The sequence below is a fragment of the Molossus molossus genome, unplaced genomic scaffold, assembly GCF_014108415.1.
Source record: "Molossus molossus isolate mMolMol1 unplaced genomic scaffold, mMolMol1.p scaffold_m16_p_3, whole genome shotgun sequence".
In the NCBI taxonomy this organism is placed as follows: domain Eukaryota; kingdom Metazoa; phylum Chordata; class Mammalia; order Chiroptera; family Molossidae; genus Molossus; species Molossus molossus.
Genome location: NW_023425366.1, coordinates 38,391,757 through 38,401,911, shown reverse-complemented (window position 1 = coordinate 38,401,911; position 10,155 = coordinate 38,391,757).

Here is a 10,155-nt window from a genome sequence, read left to right as displayed (position 1 = left end):
GGACTGAAGACCTCTCAAGAGTGCAGCCCATGGTCCTCCAAAGGGCCCTGCTATTTGTGTGCCTTAGTCTCCCCAGGCTGCTACAACAGCACCACCACAGACAGGGGCTCATCAACAACAGACAATTATTTATCATATTCTGGAGGCTGCACTCTGAAATTGTAGTGCTGGACAGTGGTAAGGGCTCAGCCAACTCCTCACTGTGTCCTCACTGGTGGGAGGGGCCAGCTCCGTGGCATACTTTTAAAAAAAAAATTATTTATTTTTGTTACAGATGTTTCTCCTTTTCCCCCCACTGATTCCCTCCCTCCCTCCCCACCATCCCCAGCTTTGTTGTCCATGACCATTGTTCATGCACACATGCATATAAGTTCTGTGGTTTATCTCTTCCCCCCACACCCTCTTCTGGGGATTGTCAGTCTGTACCCCACTTCCACGTCTCTGGGACTACCCCATTCCTCAGACTGTTATGTTCATTATATTCCACAAATAAGTGAGATCATGCGATACTTTCTTTCTCTGTTTGGCTTGTTTCACTTAGGATAATACTTTCCAGGTGCCTCCATGTCATCTCAAAGGATAAGAGATCTTTCTTTCTTACAGCTGCATAATACTCCACTGTGTATGTGTACCACAGCTTTTTTATCCATTCGTCCACTGATGGACACTTGGGCTGTTTCCAGACGTTAGTTATTGTAAACAGTGCTGCTACAAACATGGGGGTACATATATTCATTCTGATTGGTGTCTCAGGCTTCTTAGAGTATATTCCTAGAAGTGGGATCACTGGGTCAAATGGCAGTTCAATTTTTAATTTTTTGAGGTAACACCATATTGTTTTCCATAGTGACTGCACTAGTCTGCATTCCCACCAGCAGAGTACTAGAGTCCCCTTTTCTCCACACCCTCGCCAACACTTGTTGTTTGATGATTTGTTGATGGCAACCATTCTGGCAGGTGTGAGGTGATACTTCATTGTTGTTTTAATTTGCATCTCTCTGATGATTAGTGATGTTGAGCATTTCTTCATGAGCATTAGTGATGTTGAGCATGTCTCTTGGCCATTTTTATGTCCTGTTTGGAGAGGTGTCTATTTAGTTCCTCTGCCCATGTTTTAATTGGGTTCTTTGTCTTCCTTTTGTTGAGTTGTATGAGCACTCTATATATTTTGGAAATTAACGCCTTATCTGATGTATCGTTGGCAATTATGCTCTCCCATGGAGTGGGTTGCCTTTCCATTTTGGTGGTTGTTTCTTTTGCTGTGCAGAAGCTTTTGAGTTTGATGTAGTCCCATGTGTTCATTTTTTCCTTTGTTTCTGTTGCCTTAGGTGATGTATCAGTGAAAATTCTGCTGTGTATGATATCTGAAATTTTGTTGCCTACATTTTTCTAGGATTTTTATGGATGCATGAGTCACATTTTAGTCTTTTATCCATTTTGAATTTATTCTTGTGTATGGTGCAACGTGATGGTCTAGTTTCATTTTTTTGCATGTAGCTGTCCAATGTTCCCAACACCATTTATTAAAGAGGCTGTCCTTACTCCACTGTATGCTCTTGCCACCTTTGTCAAATATTAATTGACCATACTGTCTTTGGTCCATTTCTGGGTTCTTTATTCTGTTTCATAGATCTATGTGCCTGTTCTTGTGCCAGTACCAGGCTGTTTTGATTACAGTGGCTTTGTAGTATAACCTGAAATCTGGTAATGTGATCCCTCCAACTTTATTTTTCTTTTTCAAGATTGCTGTGGCTATTCGGGGTCTTTTTTTTTTTTTTTTTTTGGTTCTATATGAACTTTTGAAGTATTTGTTCTAGTTCTGTGAAGTATGCCATTGGTATTTTGATGGGGATTGCATTGAATCTATAGATTGCTTTAGATAGTATGGACATTTTAATGATGTTAATTCTTCCAATCCATGAACAAGGTATGCGCTTCCACTTTTTTCTGTCTTCCTCTATTTCTTTTTTCAATGACCTGTAGTTTTCTGAGAATGGGTCCTTTATTTCTTTGGTTAAGTTTATTCCTAGGTATCTTAATTTTTTTGCTGCAATGGTAAATGGGATTTTTTTTTTTAAGTTTCTCTTTCTGTGAGTTCATCATTGGTGTATAAGAATGTGATCGATTTCTTGATGTTAATTTTGTATCCTGCTACTTTGGCCAAATTCATTTATTAAGTCTAGTAAATTTTTGCTGGAGTCTTTGGGGTTTTCTATGTATAGTATCATGTCATCTGCGAATAATGACACTTTCACTTCCTCCTTTCCAATTTGGATCCCTTTTATTTTTTCTTTCTGTCTGATTGCTGTGGCTAAGACTTCCAGTACTATGTTAAATAAGAGTGGCGAAAGTGGGCATCCTTGTCTTGTTCCTGTTCTTAAGGGAAGTGCTTTTAGTTTTTGCCCATTGAGTATGACGTTGGCTGTAGGTCTTTCATATATGGCCTTTATTATGTCGAGATATGATCCCTCTATTCATAGATTGCTGAGCGTTTTTATCAGAAATGAGTGCTGGATTTTGTCAAATGTTTTTCAGCATTTATTGATATGATTATGTGGTTTTTATTCTTCATTTCATATATGTGGTGTATCACATTTATTGATTTGCATATATTGTACCAGCCCTGCATCCCTGGGATGAATCCCACTTGGTCATGTTGAATAATCTTTTTGATGTATTGCTGGACTCAATTTGCTAGTATTTTGTTCAGGATTTTGGCATCTATGTTCATCAGGGATATTGGCCTGTAGCTTTCTTTCTTTGTAGTGTCTTTTTCTGATTTTGGAATTAGAATTATGCTGGCCTCATAAAACGAGTTTGGAAGTCTTCCTTCTTCTTGAATTTTTTGAAATAGTTTGAGGAGAATGGATATTAGTTCTTCTTTGAACGTTTGATAAAGTTCCCCCGTGAAGCCGGCCAGGTCTGGGCTTTTGTTTGCTGGGAGAGTCTTGATTACATCTTCAATTTCTTCTGTTGTTATTGGTCTGTTCAAGTTTTCCATCTCTTCCCCGTTCAGTTTTGGGAGACTATGTGTTTCTAGAAATTTGTCCATTTTGCTTAGATTGTCGAATTTGTTGCCGTATAATTGTTCATAATATTTGTTAACAATACTTTGTGTTTTTTGTGGTGTCAATTATTTTTTCTCTTTCATTTCTGATTTTGTGTATTTGGGTTCTCTTTGTTTCTTGGTGAGTCTAGCTAAGGGTCCATCAATCTTGTTTATCTTTTCAAAGAACCAGCTATTTGTTTCATTGATCCTTTGGATTGATTTTTTGGTGTCCATGTTATTTATTTCTGCTCTGATCTTTACTATTTTCTTCTTTCTACTTGCTCTGGGGTTTTCTTTCTGTTTGCTTTCTAGTTCTTTAAGTTGTGAGGTTAGACAGTCGATTAGAAATTTTTCTTGTTTCTTGAGGTAGGCCTGTAGTGCTATGAACTTCCCTCTCAGAACTGCTTTTGCTGCATCCCATAGATTTTGTGTTGTTGTGTGTTCATTTTCATTGGTTTCCAGGAAGTTTTTAATTTCTTTCTTGATCTCCATGTAACCCATTCATTGTTCAATAACATGCTTTTTAGCCTCCATGTGTTCAAATGTCTTTGCATGTTCTTGTTGCAACTGATTTCTAGTTGCATGCCATTGTGATCTGAGAAGATTCTTGATATTATTTCAATCTTCTTGAATTTGTAGAGACTTAGTTTGTGTCCTAAATATGGTCTGTCTTTGAGAATGTCCCACGTGCACTTGAGAAGAATGTGAATTCTGCAGTTTTGGAATTTAATTTTATGTAGATATCTATTAAATCCATTTGATCTAGTGCTTCATTTAGAGTCTGTGTTTTTTGTTTAGATGATCTATCCAGTGATGTCAGCAGGGTGTTGAAGTCCCCTGCTATGATTGCCCTGCTGTTGATTTCTCCTTTGAAGTTCTCCAGAACATTTTTAATATATGTTGGTGCTCCTATATTGGGTGCATATATGTTTACCAAGGTTATATCTTCGTGTTGGATAGATCCTTTCAGTATTATGTAATGGCTTTCTTTGTCTCTAGTTATGGCCTTCATTTTGAAATCTGCTTTATCAGATATGAGTATTGCTACCCCTGCTTTCTTTTCCTTTCCATTTGCTTGAAAGATATTTTTCCATCCCTTCACTTTAAACCTACGTGAGTCTTTTGTTGTGAGGTGGGTCTCTTGTAAACAACATATATATGAGTTTCTTATCCTGTCAGCTACTCTGTGTCTTTTTATTGGAGCATTCAAACCATTCACATTTAAGGTGATAATTGATATGTACTTATTTATTGTCATTTTTGTTCAGTGTAGTTCTATTTTTCTTCCTATTTCTTCTACTAATTATAGCAGTCCTTTTAGCATATCTTGCAGTGCTGGTTTGGTGTTAATATATTCCCTTAGCCTTTTTTTGTCTGGGAAGCTCTTTATTTGACCTTCTATTTTGAATGACAGCCTTGCTGGATAAAGTAGTCTTGGATTCAGATCCTTGTTTTTCATGGCGTTGATTGCTTCATGCCATTCCCTTCTGGCCTGTAGTGTGTCTTTTGAGAAGTCAGCTGAGAGTCTTATGGGGTTTCCTTTGTAGGTAACCTGTTATCTCTTGCTGCCTTTAGGATTCTCTTTTTGTCTTTAATTTTTGGCATTTTATTTACTAGGTGTCTTGGTGTGGGCCTGTTTGGGTTCTTCTTACTTGGGGCTCTCTGTGCTTCTTGAACTTGAATGCCTTCTTCCTTCACCAAGTTAGGGAAGTTTTCTGTCACTATTTCTTCAAATATATTCTCTAACCCTTGCCCATTTTCTTCCTCTTTGGGGACCCCTATGATGCAAATATTATTAGGTTTCCAGTTGTCCAACAGTTCTCTTAAGCTATCTTCCTGTTTTTTAATTGTTTTTTCCTTTTGGTTTTCTGATTGGTTGATTTTTCTACACTGTCTTCTAATTCACTGATCTGGTCCTCAGCTTCCTGTACTCTGCTGGTTAGTCCCTCCAATGTGTTCTTTATTTCTGGTATGTCATTCTTCATTTCCACTTGGTTGGTTTTCAATGTTTCTATATCTTTACTTATGGTGCTGATGTCCTTACTCATGCTGTTGAGCTTTCTCAAGATCATGGCTCTGAACTCTACCTCTGATCATTTGCTTAACTGCATTTCATTTATCTCATCTTCAATAGAGTTCTCTTGTTCTTTCATTTGGGATTTGTTTCTTTGTTTCACCATTTGGGCTATCTCAGTGGGTTTTGGAGCCTGCCAAATTTTCCCTGTGGGTGTTGGTGTTTTGCTCTTTGTGGCTCCCTCTACTGGGTTTGGATGAGCCTGGGTGGGCCCATGTTAAACACCACTGTCAAGTCTTATTTTCCTGGGTAGATTTGCAAGCCCAGGAAAGGTTCGGTTATCCTCTAGATTTTTGCCTGGAGGCTAGTAGTCTCAGTTACTCAGTGCCTTGGAATGTAGCCCTGGTGTTTTGCATAAGAGGATTTCCAGAGGGTGGAATAGATGCTGGTTGTTAATGAGCCTCAATTTGCATTTCTTTGCCTCACCTGGGAAAAGCTGAATCTCTGAGGGAGGGGGGGGGCTGCTGCTTTTCCCCACAGCTCTGGGAAGGAGCACACTGGCCACTGGCCTTTGTGTCCGCAACTCAGCAAAAACTCTGAGTGCCCTCCAAATCCCAGGTGTCCCTAAAGAGTTCCAGCCCAGTCTGCCCACCCTCTGCGGTAGCCTCCAGGTGAGTGGCTGTGGTTATTTTAGCACTCTGTCCAGGTTCTCTGCACTGTGGAGCGGACTTGGTCTTTATTCCCCAAGGGTGCTGCTCACAGCTAAGACTGCTGCTGTCGTGGGCTCCCAGCCTGCCACCCTCTCGCACCTCTGTAGATCCTACCAGTGTCCCTGGTTATATGGTCCTGTCCTGCTGCTTTTCTGTTGCTTTTTTCTGAAGATTTGTCTTCATTTTACTTGTAATTCCCATTTGGTCCTGGGAGATCGTCTGTGTAGCTTCCATTCACTCCGCCTCCATTTCACATCCTCTATGCCTATTTTGTGTGCAGCTGGGTCACACAGGCCTCTCTGGTGCCCCCGTATCCTTCAGGTCCTGTGGGTACCTTGATCGCACAGTCCCTTTGGGGACCCAGCTCTATGCCTATCTTATGGCTGCTGGGTCACACAGGCCTCTCTGGTGCTTCAGCACTCTGCAGTTTCCTCGAGTAACTGGATCGCACAGTCCCTGCTGGGTCACACAGGCCTCTCTGGTGCCCCTGCACCCTGTAGGTCCCATGGGCAGGCAGCTGGATCGCACCAGTTCCTCTTGGGCTCCGGCTTCCCGCTGCTCTTGTGAGCTGCTGGACCGCACAGGCCTCTGTGGAGCCCCAGGTCCCGCTGCTGGTGGCTGGGGAGAGCTGCTGCTCCATGGGGCTCAACTTCTGCTCAGATTTTGCTGTAGGTTTTGGGTCTCAGCTGCTGGTCTGTGCTTCTGTTGCCTGGGGAAGAATGTCTCCTCCTCATCTGTTGCTGGGGGTATATCTTGACTCTGATCGGGCTGCTACTATGGGGGATGGTGCTGAGCTCTTGGCTGTCTGTGTCTTCATGACCAGCACCTTGGGAGCTCCACTACTGTGCACTGGTCTGTGTTGACACAGAGTGTCCACTGGTCTGATGGTGCCAGGTGCGCTGGTTGGCTCAGGTTCTTGGGCCCTAGCCGCTCCCACTGCCTCCTCCCAGGGAAGACCTGGGATCTTCCAAAATGGTGGGACCTCCCCACGGCGCAAGGAGAAGCCCCTGAAGGGCTGCTTACCGCAGTAGCTGGCTGCTCCCATCCACAGCACAGGAACCTTCTGCTCCGCGTCTCACTCTGCACTGCAGGGGTTTGGTCATCCACCTTCATGTCCACTCACACACACTCACACACTTGCTCACTCTCTCACACGCTCACCCTCCCTCCGGTCCTGCCCGCTGCCATCTTCTTGTGTGCTGCAGTAACTTTTTTTCTGTGGCATCTTTTTTTAAGGACTCTTAGAGCCTAGTCCCCTTCCAAAGGTCCACCTCCTAATACGATCACCTTTGGAGTTAGGTTTCAGCATATGAAGTTTGGGGGACACAGACATTCAGACCACAGTCATCCCCCACCAGCAGCCCCAAGGTTCATGTTCCCACTGACACTGGGTGTTGTCAGGTGCCTTGGTTTTGTCCTTCAGAGGGTGAATGGTAGTTAGTTGTTTTATGTGTATTTTCTTCCTTCCATCAGTCTACAGTAGTTGTTGAGTCCCTGCTGAATGTCAGGCCCTGTGACAGGGCTGCAGACACCTGAGATGGAAGGATGCAGACGTTAGTGCTGGGCTGGAGCTGACACCCATGTATGTGCACACGTGTGCACGGGGGAAGAAGAGGAGAATTGACCATAGAACCACTAGGTTTCGTAATGCATCAGAAGGGGATGGGTGCCACACAAATAGATTAGTTGGGATGGGGCAGGGGGCAGCCCATGTGGCAGTTCCGTGGGCAAGGCCATGCTGCGAGGCTATGTTTGTTTTGAGTCAAGACCTGAAATTGACTTGCAGGCATAGGAACAGCTAGGGCGGGTGGGGGTGGAAGTGGCCGTGGGCTGGTGTGGGAGGGGAAGAGAGGATGGGACAAGGTCCTATAAGGCCTTCAGGTCACAGGTAGGTCTGAGTGAGAGGGGATGGCAGGCCTCCAAGTGAGTATGACCCTGGTCTGTGGTTTGAAGGTCTTGAGGGCTGCAGGATGGGAGAAGCCCTCATGCCTCCTTAAGGACGCTCACCAGGCCCGACACAGCACAGGCTTGGTTTCTTCCCTGCTCTCCTGCACTTGTTTGCCCTCCCTGGGTGATCTGTGTTTCTCTTTGCTTAGGATAGCAGTCCCCCTCAGTTATAGATCGCTCTGTCTGCAACTTGTTTTTTCAATTAAGGAGTTTTGAAAATCACACAAGAGTTTAAGATGTTAGCATAGCAAACTGTTTCTTTATGGCTATTCAGTATCTTCACAATTCTGACAGTGCCTTTGACATAAGGCCCTTTTGTCTGACACCAACTTCCTTGGACCCAACCAGCCATGTTGTGCAACCTCCCTCCATACTTGGCAACCCTGTTTCATGTTTTAGATTATTCTCATTAATAACAATTTTGCTCTGTTAAAATGCATTTCTTTGTGTTCTGATCATTGATCTAGTTGAACATATTTCTACCTACTTTGTGTTCCTAGTTACTTATGATCCTTTGACATTTCCTCTTTTTTCTACTGTCCATGTGGGATTACTGGGTTCTCTCCGTTCCTTCCCCGATCTTTTTGGAGGACACAACTCTATTTCTTTTTCCTCAGTGGTTATTATGTGTGTGTATTTAACAAGGTCTCAGTTGGATCTAATCAGGATCTCCGTTCCCCCGGAACAGACAAGGGTCTCAGGATGCTTCAGAACAGGCACTTCACTCCTCTTACTTCTGCAACGTTGCAGGGGCCCCTCTAGAAATGTTTCTGGTTGGCTTCTGCCAAGAGGTAAGTTTCAGTGAGAGCTTCTAGGCTGAGGAGGGTATAAACCCAAGTGAAGTGCAGCCCTCTAGCTATGAGTTCTTGGGCGCCTCTCTTGACCCGGAGATCCCAGTAACGGGAAGAAACTGCTTTGGGGGGTTGTTGTTTCCCCTGTTCCACTCTTGTACTGATGAGCCCCTTGAGCATTCTGGCCTTACAGAGGATCCTCAGAGTACTCCTGCTGGAGCTGTGGCCCCACGTAGGTGTGAAAACCCCATCCTGGGTATCAGGACCACCCTCCGCCCCTGCTTACACAGGAAGTGTTTGCTCACCCCACTCTCCCCTCCCTCTTTGCTTTTCCACCCTGGTTATTTCCTGTGCTTGATTGTGAATTTTCCTGTGCATTTGAAAGGGTGATTGCTATTTTTATGAAATGTTTTATAGGTGGCGTTTCAGTTATTTGGTTTGCCAAAAAACAGAAGTCAAAAAAGATTTTTAATTAATGTTTTGTTCTTTTAGTTTTTAAGGATAAAAAAAGTCATTTAATAAAGCACCCCCTTTAAAAAAACACAACAACAGGAATTTATTCTTTTAAAGTTCTGGAGGCCAGATAAAACAACACATTTTTAACCATCCTGGTAAACTGAAGAAATGAGGGAGCCTCCATCCAAGCACAGATGCTGACAGCATGAGTCTCCATTTCCTACGTTAAATGTTGCTATGTTTTGAAGTGACAGTCCTAAAAACTCTTTGATCATTTTGGCACACTTTTTATTCATTAGTTCCCAAATGTCTTTACAGTTATAACTTCAAATGTAATTTAAATTTTTTGTTTACAATTACTAGGTACAGAGGAAATAATAAAGGGATCGGCCATCAGTTAAAATAATGTGGTACTGCCCCTCCACAGCTATGACCTGTAGCACAAAATCAGCTGCCCTGGCAATGGTGGGGGGCTCACACACCTCCATCTTTTTGCCCCGCCCCCAGCTGTGCACCCAGGGTGTGCCTGTGTCTGTGGGCTCACGTGTGTGTTCCCATGTGTGCAGGTGCCCATCTCCTGTGCTGCCGACCCGCCTTCCTGTCCTCCAGACCCAGTCCCTGCCTGTACCATCTCCCTGACTTCCAGGAGGCGCCCACTGGCAGTCTAGTAGTTGGTAACAGTGAATGGGTTCCTTTTCCGTTGGAGTTAAGGTCAATAGTGCTTCCGACCACAACAGACACGCCCTGACACTTGACCAGTGCAGGTTTCTCCCTCAGGGAGTAACGGACCTTCCTCTTCGGGCTTCCTTTCCAGCCCCCGCCGCCCCCCGCACGCCCTCCCGACCTCCCCCTCGCACCTGGCCAGCGGCACCTTCGTGCTAAGACCCTCGGCCCGCCCGTGACCGCAGTCCCGGTGGGCTTCTGATCTGTTTGTGCTCCCTGACGGGCTTCGTTCACGTCAGATTCCAGGGTGCAATGATGACAGCTCATAAAGAAGCCGCCGAGGGACACGGAGGTGTCAGTGTCACGCGTGACGCGCATTTCCTGGACATCCGCCGCGGGCCAATCCTTGGTCGGCACAGAGCCCAATGACAGGGGGCAGGAGAGGTGGCGCCGGGGTGGAGACGCGAAACGAGGCGGGGCCTGGCTGTCCCGCACAGGGAGGTCCGCAAGGGCTACCGAGGATGT